General features: G+C 42.3%; 1 protein-coding gene across 1 annotated transcript in view; it reads right to left on the bottom strand.

The window, feature by feature from the left end:
- Positions 1-14,130, bottom strand: part of exoc4 (exocyst complex component 4) — a 116,229-nt gene that overhangs the window by 54,544 nt on the left and 47,555 nt on the right. The window lies entirely within an intron of this gene.

Raw genomic sequence — 14,130 nt, 5'->3', positions numbered from 1 at the left:
TTTATCACCCCCTCTCCTTACTGTACGTCCGTTATCCCCCCCGCTCTATCTCCCACCCCTCTTTTTCGCCTTTTTCTCTCTCCTCCGCTGTCATCTCTGGTCTCTTATCCCCTGTAATGCTTCAGACGCTTCCCTTTCCCTCATCTTTCTCTCTCACCCCTATTTCCCCTAATTCCCCTGCCTCTCTCTATTTTTACCACTCCATTGCTGTTATCTCTCCGTGGCACCGTTTCAATACACACACACCCCCTCCCTTCCTTGCCAAACCTTTCCTCCATCCCTCTTCTCTCTCTCTCTCTCTCTTCGCCCTCCATTCTATTTAGACCTTTATGTTAGCGTAGGACTTTCCATCCTGTGGCGTCCAGGTAGTAAATTGAAATGGTTCTGGGGGCTCCATTGAAGCCTGATTGAATTTAAAAAGAGAAAGTGCCATAAAGAGAACTAGTGGTGAGAGGTCTGTAATACACTGAAGGGCTCCCCAAGCTATGACAGTGTTGACAGGGCGAGGGGAAGAGGAGGGGGAGGAGGAGGGCACAGGAGGTGAGGACGGGTGGAAAGGAGATAGGTAAGAAACGGATGGAAGGAAGGAGGGAGTGAGGTAGGACAGAAAAAACACTGAAATGAACGAAGGAGAGAGGAAGAAAGAGCGACGACAAGGGGGTGAGAGAGTGAATTGTGTAAAACTCTTCATTGGCATTGAAAACCAGCCTATTACCCGTCGCGCACAAGGAGATAGACAGAAACACAAAAACCCTCACAAGCGCGCACCCTTGATAGTGACACCTCGCAGAAATGCCTCAATCACAGTTTGCATGGCCTGGAGGGAGCGAGGTGACAGGTCTCATATTGGAGACGGCCAACAAAATGCAATTCCAGGAAGTCAGCTCTAGGGCTGCGTGTCTGTCATACCTACAGCTCTGATAATACTCCCACACATCACATTACACCGCTGAAATAGCCACCTCTCAGCATATAGGGGCACACACAAAAAGTGGATGGACACCTCACGAGTATCCGCTCACACACACATCGCATGCAAGCCCCCTTCTGTATACATTACTGCCAGGGGAAATATGATGTTAGGGGTTAAATTATTCATCGATCCTTTCATAGCCTGTCCAAGCCTGCTTGTTGTAGTGTCATGTCTTGGTCTCTGCGTGAGTGTGTGTGTCTACTTGAAAGGGCTCTCGGGGGAGAGAGATAACCTTGAGCTGGCACTGACCTTTAACTTTGTGTGTTTCACTTTTAAAAGTGACAGGTGTGTGCGCAGAGGGGGCGTGATGTGAGAGCGATGTGCTTTCATGTACATGGCTATATGGGTAAAAACAATGCGTCCGTAAAATATTTCAGTTGTCAGGATGACCAAAAGGAGGTGAGGGGAGGAGGAGGAGTCCCACTGAGCTATTTGCTGTTTGCTGTCCACATCAGATTAATAATTGCCAGAAATGTCAGCTGAGAGTGTTTCTTTATTATCTATCAAAGCAGACAATAACTACATTTGCATTAACTAATAAAGAAATAGATTGTCGGTTTGACAAAAAATTGGATTGGACTACATTAAATATTGAGAGCATGATAAAATCTGTGAGAGTCTATGATGGAAGTGGCAGCCCCACTGATCAGGGTCTGATAGGCACTGCTTACTAAGGATTGGTTCGGAATTGATGCCAGAAAGAAGGATGGATCTGAATCTGAATAAGGACCAAGGCAGGAAGGAAACGCATGGTAACGATACAGTTTGCTGTGAGGCGTTCCTGTGAGAGACACTCTACACACTCCTGGGATGGGTCGAATTACTTGTGAGAGTGCAAGCGCCTTCGAGATTAGATTGTGAGGATTCAGGTGATTAACTTTGGGATTTCCCGTCTTTGATGACACGGGTTTTCTGCTTTGTTGACTGAAATAAAAGAGCTGCCAACATTTTGAATCATTGCTGGATAGTTGCAAAAAATGTCAAACATTTGCGGGTTCCAGCACCTGAAATGTGAGGATTTGCTGCTTTTCTTTGATATTTATGATAGAAAATTAAGCGTGGGGTTTTGGTCTGAAAAACCTTTTTTCGCTTTGTAAAATTTTGATGGGCGTTTTTTCCCATTTTTTACACTCATGTCCCTTACCTTTCCGACTTCCGAAATAATAGCATTTATTACATTCAGCTAATTCTACCAAAGCTATCTTGCCTAAAAGACTGCCATTAATTTGTTAAAAAACAGCACATTGTCAAGCACTGTTACTTATCGGCAATATAATCAAAGTATTTTCGGAGGAAATTTTGCGATCACCAAGCCGTAATATGAGGAAAAACTCAGGAATAGACAGAATGTCAACTCAACTCAACCCAGGGACCAAAAGTCTTGGGGATGTGTTTTCCACTTGTACCAGTTTACTGTCATCGCCTCAGCATGCTACACTGTTGGCATGAAATATTGAAAATACCGATTTGCTACAAGGGATTTGCATTTGGTGCTTCTTCACACACACACACATAACGCAGAGGAATCTATGCATCTAGTTTAGTGACTGTAACATGGCTCCAGGGAGAGAGTAAGGCGTACTATCCCCATTTGGCTCTTCAACAAGCATGTCAGTGTCAGTCTACATGTAAGTTGTCATCTTGATCAGCTCCCATGAATAATATTGTATGTCTTGCTGTCGGCAGCACATGTGAGAAGAGCTTTGGCGGAAAATATATTGCCTTGTTGAGGCTGCACAGGTAGAGGGAGAAGGAAAACTTTTATCTGGCATGAGCAATTATTCCTCTAAATCCGGATAGCACATACTGTATAACAAGAGATGCAGAAGGTCTTAATGCTAATTTGTGTTCTTTTAATAAACCTTTACATTTGCCAAGACTTGAGATGAGACGTCTCTTTCCTTGCAGCTTTGAAAATGTATACCGGAATCTAAAAAAGGAGAGCTGTACTTCCGTTTAACATTTACATGACATTTCTACGATTATATTTTCAACGTTGCATCCATTATTAAACTAATAGCTGTAGTCTGAGTTTTCAGTAATTACAGGAATATTTAATCTTCTGTTTTTCTTGCAGGGGGGCTGAGGTTAGCAGTAAGTGGCCCAGTTAGAGTAGAGGGACAGAGGAATAAAGACGGGAGTCAGAGGAACAAGGAGAGATGGAGAGACAAGCAAAGAGGATTAGGCACGAGGAGTCATAATAATCAGTACACAGCCTACAGCTATAGACAGACTAGAAAGGCAGAGAGATAAAAAAAAAAAAAAAAGAGTGAAATAAATTGAGAGGCAGAGAGCGAGATGTATAAAAGCAGTGCTTAACAACAGCCGGGCAAAAGTTCTTCAGCAGATAGTGAGATAACCTGCAGAGAACATTTGTAAATGACTGTGTGTCATCTTTATAGAGCGACAGTGACGGTTTCTGACTAAACTGAGAGTGCACTTATGTTAAACAAGTAGAAATACATTGCAGGCTGCCCAAATAAATATATATATGTGGAAAACACTGTGATATGATATAAAACTGAATACCTCTTGGTTTCAAAGTTTAACTTGAGGAAAACATTTCATCCCATTAGGATTTCGGAGATTCAATTAAAACTTTTCATTATTTTCATTGCAGCCCGAGATAACATAAGGGATAACAGTCCTGTCTGATCTCCTATTAATTTGACGGTCCTATCGATCAAAACATGAGATTTTATAATTGTGGACACAGCCATTTTTTCAACTCGCCACTGTTGCAAAGATGTTGGATCCTTTCTGTTTTCCTTTAAAGTCCTGAACCTACCAACAACACAGGACACACTACATTTGTTAAAAAACAGATCAACACTTTGGAGAAAAGAGAGAAGAACAAAGTATGTTCACTGAAAAGTAAAACCTTCTCTATACAGAGTAGTAGGCCAACATAGTTTGAGTAGTACTGTGTGCAAACAAATAACTACAGCAGGGGTTGGCGTCAGGGTGGAGAGAGGAGGGAAGAAAACATGGGGAGAAAAAGCGTGAGTTTATTCATTAATTAAGTCTATAATGGAGGCATTAAAGCACATAGGGTTGTACTGTAAATTGAGGCTTTACTTCCTCAGGAGATTCTGTACTGACAGAGAGAATTGCACAGTTAAAGCAGGCTTATGTGGAGCCAATCAAAACACAGATGGTGTTAATACTCTATAGCAATTACATTGTGCAATTATCATTTACTTTGTAATGATAACTTTAAGTAAAAAAACAGCAGTTTCCAGTTTAATCTACAAGTGAAAACCATTCTATTCTCTCCAGCAGCCCCACCCCTCGTTGTATCTATATCTACAATTTAAAGACCATTCGATAAACAACAACTACAACCTTGCTCAGTCATACTCCAACTATGAAAGCTCTCAGTCTGAAAAAAGGCAGGTCGGTAGTGTTATCCAGTCTTCCTTAGATCAACTCGACTCAACGGACTTACTCTTAACAATCTTTATTCAGTCTTTTAGACTCTGCTATCTTTCAGTGTAACGAAGGCTTTTGCCAGCCAAAAGTCCTGGAATGCTCTCATTACCTCAGTGCAGTTGCCAAGGGAGCCGGCGTGATATTCAATACTTCTGTTTCCCATCCCTCCAATCTCATTTACACTTGACACCTGACATTTGCATAATGGCCTCGCTCCATCTCCTATCTACTGAAATACAGGGTGAAGGTGAGGTAGTTATATTGCATGTGTGTGTGTGTGCGTGTGCTCATGCTTGTTTCGTTGTTATCGGTACATATACGTGTGTGTGCGTGTGTGCATGTTTGTGTGGTGCAGGCAGGGGTTAAATGACTTCCGTCTTAATCTAGCTCATTAAGCCTGCAGAGCGCTCCGAGTGCACCATATTGGCTGATTTGGGACAATTTACGGAAATGCTGGCAGGAACACGTAAATGGGCATGCTAATCAGGGATGCTGTGACCACAATCAGTCAGGGGCACATATTAGGGTGTCAGGAAAATTGAAGACGAACATGAGTCTTTGTCTTTTTTAAGCAGTTTGAGATACTGGTGGAGTGCAATGAAAATGGCACTCTGTCACAGCACTGAAGTCTTGCACCAAACTGGTCTGTTCATTCATCAAAAAGTTCTGGCAGAAATCTGACTCAGCACACGCGCACCACAGTGTGCACCAACACCCCTGTGCTGTCCTGATCAGGGAAGAGCTGCAGCAGAATATTATTACGTTCACAATCTGGTAAATCAGCTGACTAAACCTATTGGCAAGTAAGCCTCGACTCAGCAACCTTTCCGAATTCATTTACTTTATTAAATTCACTAACATCTGTAGTTTTCCCTATGGACCACTACATTTACCTATGAAAATTAGAAAATGATTAATTCCCACACACCATCAAGCAAGAATTTAGGTGAAGACATTAGAGGAAACAAGTTTTGCTTTTAATAAACTCAGTGCTAAAGACGTGTGGGAATATATAGTATGAATTGGTTTTGCATTTTCCTACAATATGCACTTGTCCAAGCACTGTGTATTAGAATACCTATACATCAACTATACATTTACATTAGATCAGTAATCTGGGTTTATAAGAAATCTGATTAACAGGATATCTGACATTCTGTGCTTATTTTTGTGCAAGTCTAGCTCCAAAGCACCACCAGTTGGTTTCCTAACACTTTGGACCACTTTTGACCAAATTAAACTCATTTTTATCTTGAATAAAATTACAGATGTCTTTGGGGTTGAACATTTGGATAATGCAAATAGTCAAGTCCTTATAGACATTTTAATGCAGAAATAAGTATAATTTCTTCTGATTTACGCGTGTAGCTACATTGATCGTGTGGTTGGGCTGATCGCTGCCAAAACGGCAATGACTACAACACAACACTGTGCCTGTTATGTCTAATTGAAGTGTAATTTTCTGAATCTGAGTTAATGTGTCTCCTTACAGTTACCATAGAGCAGTTGTTAGCTCACTAGCACACTACTGTCACTCTGACCCACTGAACTCACCCAGTAGAGAAAACTGTCTCTCGTCACCATCGATATACATCCCTGTGTTAAGACGTGGAGACATAATATTACTGCGCTGACCTGCAGCCAAATACACATTACTAGCTCAAAGAATAGTATTTTTTGGGGATGTTAAATGATTCTTGAAACATGGTTTAACATGGTAATGGGTCACAAGCTGTGATACAGCTCCTTCATTCATGGAAGAGAACCTCTTCATGTGTAAACCTCATCATTAAAACGAGATCAGGGGTTAAACACAATCAAGTTAAACTCAACATCTGCCCTTTTTGGGTATTCAGACAATAATACATCTGCACTCATCGTCCCATTAGAGAGAAGTAGAATTGTGCAGACACAAAAATTCACATCATACATACTCATCCTCTCACACACGCACAAGCGCACACACAGACACACACACACACACACACACACACACACAAACATTAAATAAGGAAAGATGAACAAACTCAAATACCCATACACACAGGCACTCCTCATGAAACCATTCTTCTCTGCACACCTCTGCACATATTACAGAAATAATCTCTCTCTCTCATAATATACCAATTTGTCACAAATGCTGTGCCTCGAATATTTATCATGATATCTTTATGTAGCACCCCCCACGAAAAAAGAGAAATAATATAATCCTCCCCCACATCCCTTCTAGCCAGAAAGCTAGTGAGCTAGGGCTGAGTGAAACGTTGTACTTAGCAAATTGCATTTGAAACCAGGGGGGAATAAATACTACAGATAAAGACTGCTCTAATGTGCTCAAATCCATTAGAAATCTCATATTCACACATAGCTGAAATCACATTACAAGATGCCCCTAATGTCATTTCACAGGGTTTTTCTACCAGCATTTGCTGCCAGGGTGAGACACTAACATCAAACATAATGGATTTTCGCCTTTTCCCTTCTCTCCCCACCTCCCTTCTGTTGTTCGTTCCCCTCATACGGTCTGTTCTGTCCTGTCCTCTTCTGTTGTTGTGGATGTGAGGTCTATTTTTGGGGTGGATGTAATGAATTTAGCAAAACAGTCTTCACAAAAGAGACCTCTCACAGATAGAGGGGGGGTGGGGGCTATGGCGAACGTGTTACACTTTTGCTTCTTATCAGCCCTGGAGGAGAGCTCGCCGGTTCAGTGTTGCTACACTTTATTGCAAAAGTGTTTCTATCCCTCGACTTCTCATGCTTCACTTACTTTGCTGAAAAACAGGAGAGCAGACGGGGCAATGTTGAAATACCATGTGTACTTCTGCTTGTTGGGATAACTTTTAAAGTGGAGTGATCGACATCTGCATCGATTTTTTTTCCCCTCTTTTGAGGATAGGCTCAAAGCCTTGGAACGGGATGTTTCACAGATGAGTATTTAAATTCATAACCTTAACCTCCAGATAACTCATGCAAAGGGAGTAAACGAGGAGAGGAGAGGAGAGGAGAGGAGAGGAGAGGAGAGGAGCTCGATAAACAGACTCAATCAGGGTCTGCCAGTTTGACTTTTCCACTGGTTGCACACTCAATGGGCACACCACGACTCCAGCATGACTGGTCGGGGATGAAATCACCACTGAAAGGGGAGGAAGGACGAAAGAGGAGAGCTATCCGTCTCTTTTAAAAATGTATGTGCTGTCCTTTGCAAAGTTTTGGTTTTCGAAAAAAAGTCCATGATGATTCAATTTGAGGATATGTTTGTTAACATAATATCCACAGTTAGTAAGAAATAACCCCACTGAGCCAGAATGTTTTTGAAAAAATAAATATTAGGTAAACGCCAAAGAGATCCTTTCAAAACTACAGGAAGAGGAGCAGAGGAAAATGTACAAAATGAAGACAAGTGGCTTTTTATACATCCATCCAACTCTCAGTGCGACATGAATCACCCATTAGCTGGACAGCCCAGCAATAAATTAAAAGCAAGCCATGCTGTTAGAGACCACAAAAACAACAAATCATAACCTTAGTTGGCCTGTAGACCTTGACATTTCCCTCACAAACAGACAAAAAGGACAAATATCCTCCATTTATTTTCCAATTATTTACTCTGAAACACTGTCTCTTAGAAATACGTGGAGTCTGTTTAGTAACAATTGGATTAGATGCTGAGCTGAGGCGAGACCATCTATCTTTGAGAATAATTAACTATCCAGAAAGATGGACTAACTTATGTAACCACCAATTAGGAGATCACAAACACTGCTTTCAGCGGGAGTTGGAGAATTTTAATGAGGTTTAATGACTTGTTGATTGGTTGCTGGGGTTTGTTTAGAGAGGTGCACAGGGCAGATGTGCTGGGAAAAGAGTTTAAAAAACAAACTGCTTCAAACTCTCTGCCTCATCAGCCCACCTCTGGTATACACTGTGTATCAAACTACAGTAACCGAAGTGAGTGGGTACGTGTGGATGTGTTTGCATCTGTGCAGGCTGAGGTTTGTGTGTGCATGTATGCTTATCTAAAGCTCCCCTCGACAATCAGCCAACCCCCACTCTAGCACACACCCACACATCCGCACAGGTTACTTCAGAAGACCGGCCCCAGACAGGGTGAGCAGATCAATCAATTACATCTCTGCTCCAGCAATCAAACAAGGTTATTATCAGGCAGCAGCTCACCGACCTGGAAAGGCCTGGCCAATCAAAGGCTGCTGTGATGTGGGGGCTGGCGCTCGCTCATGTGACAGTAACACAGAGTGGCAGCTCATGTTGTCAAGGGATAGAAGGATGGAAAGAGGGAAGACGGACGACTGAGGCCGAATTCAAAGGAGAAAACAGAAGGAAATGTGTGGGACAGCAACAAGAGAATATCTGTAAATCACCCATCTCCGGCACTGTCTTTACCTTGACATTACTCTCAGACGGACAGGAGTAGATAAGAAACACAGAATACAGTTCTTTATAAATAGAGTATATGATTTTTTTTCAGGATTTCAGCCAGGGGAGTAAAACCCTGTCCCAGTTTTCTATCTTTGCTTGGCTGATTACATCCCTGAAAAATGCAGGAAATGACAGAAAAAAGGAGACAAACAGAGGCACGAGAAGAGAAAGTAACACATGTTGAAAACATCTCCACATTGTGGCTCAGTAATTCTGTTCTTGGCTCCAGCTCCCTCTGGTATTTATTCGATAAGCATTAAGGGCATTCTGCCTTCCCACTGCTGTCCTTTCATAGCAACAGGTCTGTAAAACCATATTAGGTTGAATTAAATTATCATGCATTCAAAAAATGGAGACTTTCATTTCATTACATTATTGTTGGTAACACAATACACGAAGGACACGCACGCAAACCTACAAATCTCCAGAGAATACAATCTAATCTCTTTCAAAAGCAGCCAATCAGAGACAATCAGGCACTGTGGGGAAACATCACTGACAGGGACAGCATGACTGTGTGAACATCTGTGTGATTATGACCTGGTCATCTGGAAAAGATTCAAAGACCTAACCGTGTGTGTGTGTGTGTGTGTGTGTGTGTTGAACATGTTTGTCTTTGTGTCCCGGCACAATATCTACGTCTAAACTGACCAGGCAACAATTCCTCCTATTTTCCCCCACACGGACCTAAAACCACAGGGACTTTCAAATCCGACTTCATAAGAAGTCGACTGCTGAGCGTTCAGACAAACTAGACCCCCTTAAGCTCCAACTGACGACTGTCTGCTTCACATGAGTCTGTTGGACAGGTTGCCCTGGGAACCGAGTCTGATTCCATTATGGGATGGATAAACACAATCAAAGAGTTTATCCACCTTCTATAGCCAGAGAAAAGACCCCCGCAATGATGGATCTAATCTCCTGCACAATATCTGATGCTTGTGTGTTCTTGTGTGTGTCATGCCCACAGTGTGTGCGTGTCTGTCTCTGTGCATGCATGTGTATGTAAGACATGAGGAGATTGAAAACTCTGCACCTCTCTAGAAAGTGGCTGAAGTTGCACTTTTGGAAAGCGATAAAAACCAGCAGTATTATTTACAACATGATGTGTGTGTGTGTTGTGTGTGCATACGTGCATTGTCCTGTGCTGAGGGCATCAGAGAGATAAAAGAATAAAGATACGGCTGCGCTGCAGCAGGTGACAGGTGGGAGCACCTGGCAGATTCATAGCTAACTGGCATTGTGCTCTGCAGACATCCAGCAGCTTTCCTCCTCTGTACACTCCTTTATTTTCCATAAATCTTCTGCTGCTCTGCCCCTTATGTATTTTAGTTTTCCACTGTTGGTTGTTGTTTTATAATGGTAAGGTTTACTTAGAGTTTTATGTAAGCAGGAGCGAATTTGGTGTTTACAAAAACACGACTGTACATAGGCACATGTCTTTGCGAATCAAACAGCCTGTCCCTTCCTCCAAATTCCTTCACCTGGGAAGAGTTGTGCAATGTCCATACTATGAGCAACCAAGTGTGGCCAGCTGTATTGTTAGCAAGTTCCGACTGAAAGTTGAGGCGCGCACACGTCACTCCTGTCATCAGGTGGTTGGGCTCCATTTTGTAACTAAATATTGCTGGCAAGGGCTGCAAATAACAACTGTTGATCAAGGGGAGCCTGCATCTTTCCAGTCATTATGAAATCCTGAGCGCGTCATCATGGCTGAAGGCTTGGCCTGCCCATCATATCCTCCAAAACAAAGGGTTAAATCCAATGTGTATGGATACTATGGATCAGAACTAAAAAAAACAACTGGGAGGTAAAGGTGCTCACCAGTTATTTATCATACAATTATGAAGGGGAACCTAGTGATTTATGACAAACACACAAAATGTGTTGTTTAACAATGAAGAAAACAACTCCCATGATCCCATGCTACCAACTTCAGTGTTTTGTTTTGATTGAGAGATCTATCAAAATGGCAGGCACTTCATTTTCTTTTGAATATTTTGTCAAAAGAAACTCTGAAAACACTATTAGGGGTGCTAGTAATGTTAGTTCCTCACACTAACAGTATATTAATTTTCCTCAAGGCGACTGTGCTTGTAACGTTTGCATTTAAATCATTTCGGGATCTGTTTCATGTTCTGCTCAAGTCTTTCTCAGAATCTCTGATCAGTGTCCCCACACACTCTGGTTACACCCAACTGCCCACTGGTTTCGTTCCTTGCCATCTGCCTCTTTCATTTCCTGCCCATGTACTGTATATTACAGATGTATGAAGAGTGTGTATGTGCACATAAACAACGTGAATTTAAAGCAGGCTAAAATGCCACCCAGCTTACATGCAATCTAAAAGCTTTTCTATTCCTCTGCATTTTCTTTCTTCTTCTTCTAACTTATCTCGCTCTATTCTCATCCCACCTGTCTGTTTGCTTCTTTATCATCTTTTTTCTTTGTGTTTTTCTTTCATTGCCTCCCATCTGCTCTCGTCTCTCTGTTGTTGCTGTCTTTCTTCTACCTTCTTTATCCCCCCCCTCTCTCTTTCTGACCTTTCCAGTGTAAAAATCCTCTCTCCAGCTGATTCCCAGTTTTTAATGGGTGTGGGTTAGAAAAGGAGAGGGAGAAGAAGAGGAAGAAGTGCTATTTACGGTGGAAAATCCTCCTGAACGAGTGAGAAAAGATTAGAAAAGAGAGCAAGGGCTGGCAGAGCAAAGCAGTACGCGCATGTATGTGTGAGCAAGACTTAAGACCAGACGACTACGCTGCATTTTAATAGCCTTTCCCCAGACACCTCTTTGAGGTGGTCTACAGATGTTATTGTTGAAGGAAAACTGTAGCTGTCACCAGTAATTATGAAGCTGCTGCCTGACTAAATGAAGGTCAGAGTTCAACCACAAATTATTTTTGCCATTTTCAGCTCTGCCACAGTGGGAATTGTCATATTTGAAACAGGTCACACACACGATACATCAGTAGGCATCTACAAACACCCATCTCGTCAAAATAATCTTGACATTTCTGATCAAACCAATCTTGTTACTGGGATGAATTTGAAAAGAATTCTGATTCAGTGCTCTAGCTCATTGCCTCCTACTGGTAGCGTTCTTGCTGCCTAATAAGCTGCCTAGTGGATCAACATCATAAAAGAGCAACTGCAGGACTTATATGGATCATAAATACATGAGTAATAGCTGTCATTTTCCATGTTGCAGTAGGGAGTGTACTGCAGCACGACTGACAGAGAAAGCAATAATCGAAACTTGTTTTTCCGTCTGCTCATCATTTATAAACAATAAAACATGGAAACATGCAGACGTATAGGCTTCCAACCGCTTACTTAGCTGGTTTGACAAAGAGCTTCAAACTTGACATGGACGTTTAAACAGAATGTGCACTAGGCAATAGTGCATCAAGTATATGGAAAGAAAAGAACATAATGCCACAAAATCACCATAATGATCTTTTAATGCTCCAGGTGCTCCCCTTACTGAATAATGATATTTCTCCATGAGCTCAGGGACTCCTAATTTTCAGCCATTCGACATAGCAAAGTATTTTTCTGCGAGAAATACTCAATTTCAAAATGTAGAAAATCAAAATGTAAAAAAAAAGCCATCTCCCTGGACGTCGTGTTTGATATTTTAAGTCTCAGTTAAATCATTTGAGAAAGCTCAAAAACACAAAACTTATTTCAAAGATACTCTATTTCACCTCTAACTCTTGCTCTTTCCATTTGTCTTGGGTCCGTGTGCTGCTCAGGAGGGGAGTTAATGAGAGTGTGAAATTAGTGCAGAATCATGGCGTGCTTCGCTTTCACCACAGGCTACAGCGGTGGGAGGCAGAGCCCTTCTGTCCTTTTCCTGTCATCTAGCTTTCTATCCGCTCCTCGTTCCTTTCATCGCTTGCTCCATTGTCCTTCCCTCTCTGCTTCCCCCGAGCGTTCTCTGTCAATCTCCAACCTTCTGACTCTTTTCTCTCCCTCGCACTCTTTCGCTCGGCCATGGACACTAACAGCAGAACAGACTTCCAGGAGACCTTGTATGAATTCAACTATCTGCACATCAACATGAGTACTTTTTAATAAGCCAGTGCTGCGATTCAAACGAAGAGCTCTGGACTCAGTGGAATGTTAAACAGCAGAAAGTGACCAACGGAGTACACCTCCTAGCCTTATAATATCTACAGACCGGCGGGATAACTTTCACCTTCAAGGCTTTTGAATGGGTTATAATAACACTTTACTTATTAATTAACTTAGACATGGACTCTAGGATTTACCTGCACACATAAACACACACTGCCACACAGGCACACACATCTACAGGCATGGCCATGCCTGGACATCCTGTGGAAGGTGAACAGGGAGAGATTAGGGACCCACGGAAGCTTTTCAAAATGCCAACCTCGTCCTGAGCAAGGGGTGTAAATACCACCCAAATGTCAGCAGGAGACCCCACGAGTCAAACTAAATTGGCTGCTACATGCACAAACACTCCCCCACGCCTGCCCCATATTGTGTGCGCGTCTTTAAAGACATACATTCTCTGCTCTGACAAGTCAGGCTAGATTGCTATGCTTGTGAGGGCAGAATCAATCTTATTCAATCACTTGCTGCTTCAAACAGAGCAGACAAGAAGTTTAAGCTGCCGTCAGCTTCGCCAAAATACAATTCAAACATATTTGCTTGTAGTCACAAACTAAATCAATCAAAAATCAAGTAAGCACCTGCACATTTGATATGCCAATATGAAGTATATAAAAGGACACCAATGTACATACTGTTTGCAACTGCTTCAGGAGGGCATATACCTCGGGGAAATATAAATATCGACAGAAAGACAAACATGAGCAATAAGCACATGAGAAGGGTCCACTCCACACTAGCCCCCTTCTCATTACAATCCATCCATTTTCTGGCATTCAGCCAGGGCTACACTGTAGTGGCAGCAGGCCAACTAAGGTAACCCAGATGTCCTCTTCCCCATCCACCTCCTCCAGCTCTTCCTAGGGGAGCCCGAGGCTTTCCAAGACCAGGTGGGATCCATAATCCCTCCAACATATTCTGGATCAGATATTCTTTGGCTGCTTTTAGACATTCTGTCCAAAACAGAATAAGTAACAAGCCACAAGCTTAGTGCAGCTGAATGCCCAAATGCCCACGACTTCCTGCAGAGAGCAGAGGAACAGCTCTCACTGGGGTTATACTTAAACTAGCTCATGGGAATGGTCCCTAAGTATTACTCTCCCTAGAGAATATCGTGAATAAAACAGTCCTTCTGACATCTGAAGTACCT

The sequence above is a fragment of the Sparus aurata genome, chromosome 14, assembly GCF_900880675.1.
Source record: "Sparus aurata chromosome 14, fSpaAur1.1, whole genome shotgun sequence".
Lineage (NCBI taxonomy): Eukaryota > Metazoa > Chordata > Actinopteri > Spariformes > Sparidae > Sparus > Sparus aurata.
The sequence above is the reverse complement of the archived record's forward strand: the minus strand, read 5'-3'. Positions and strand labels throughout refer to the sequence as shown.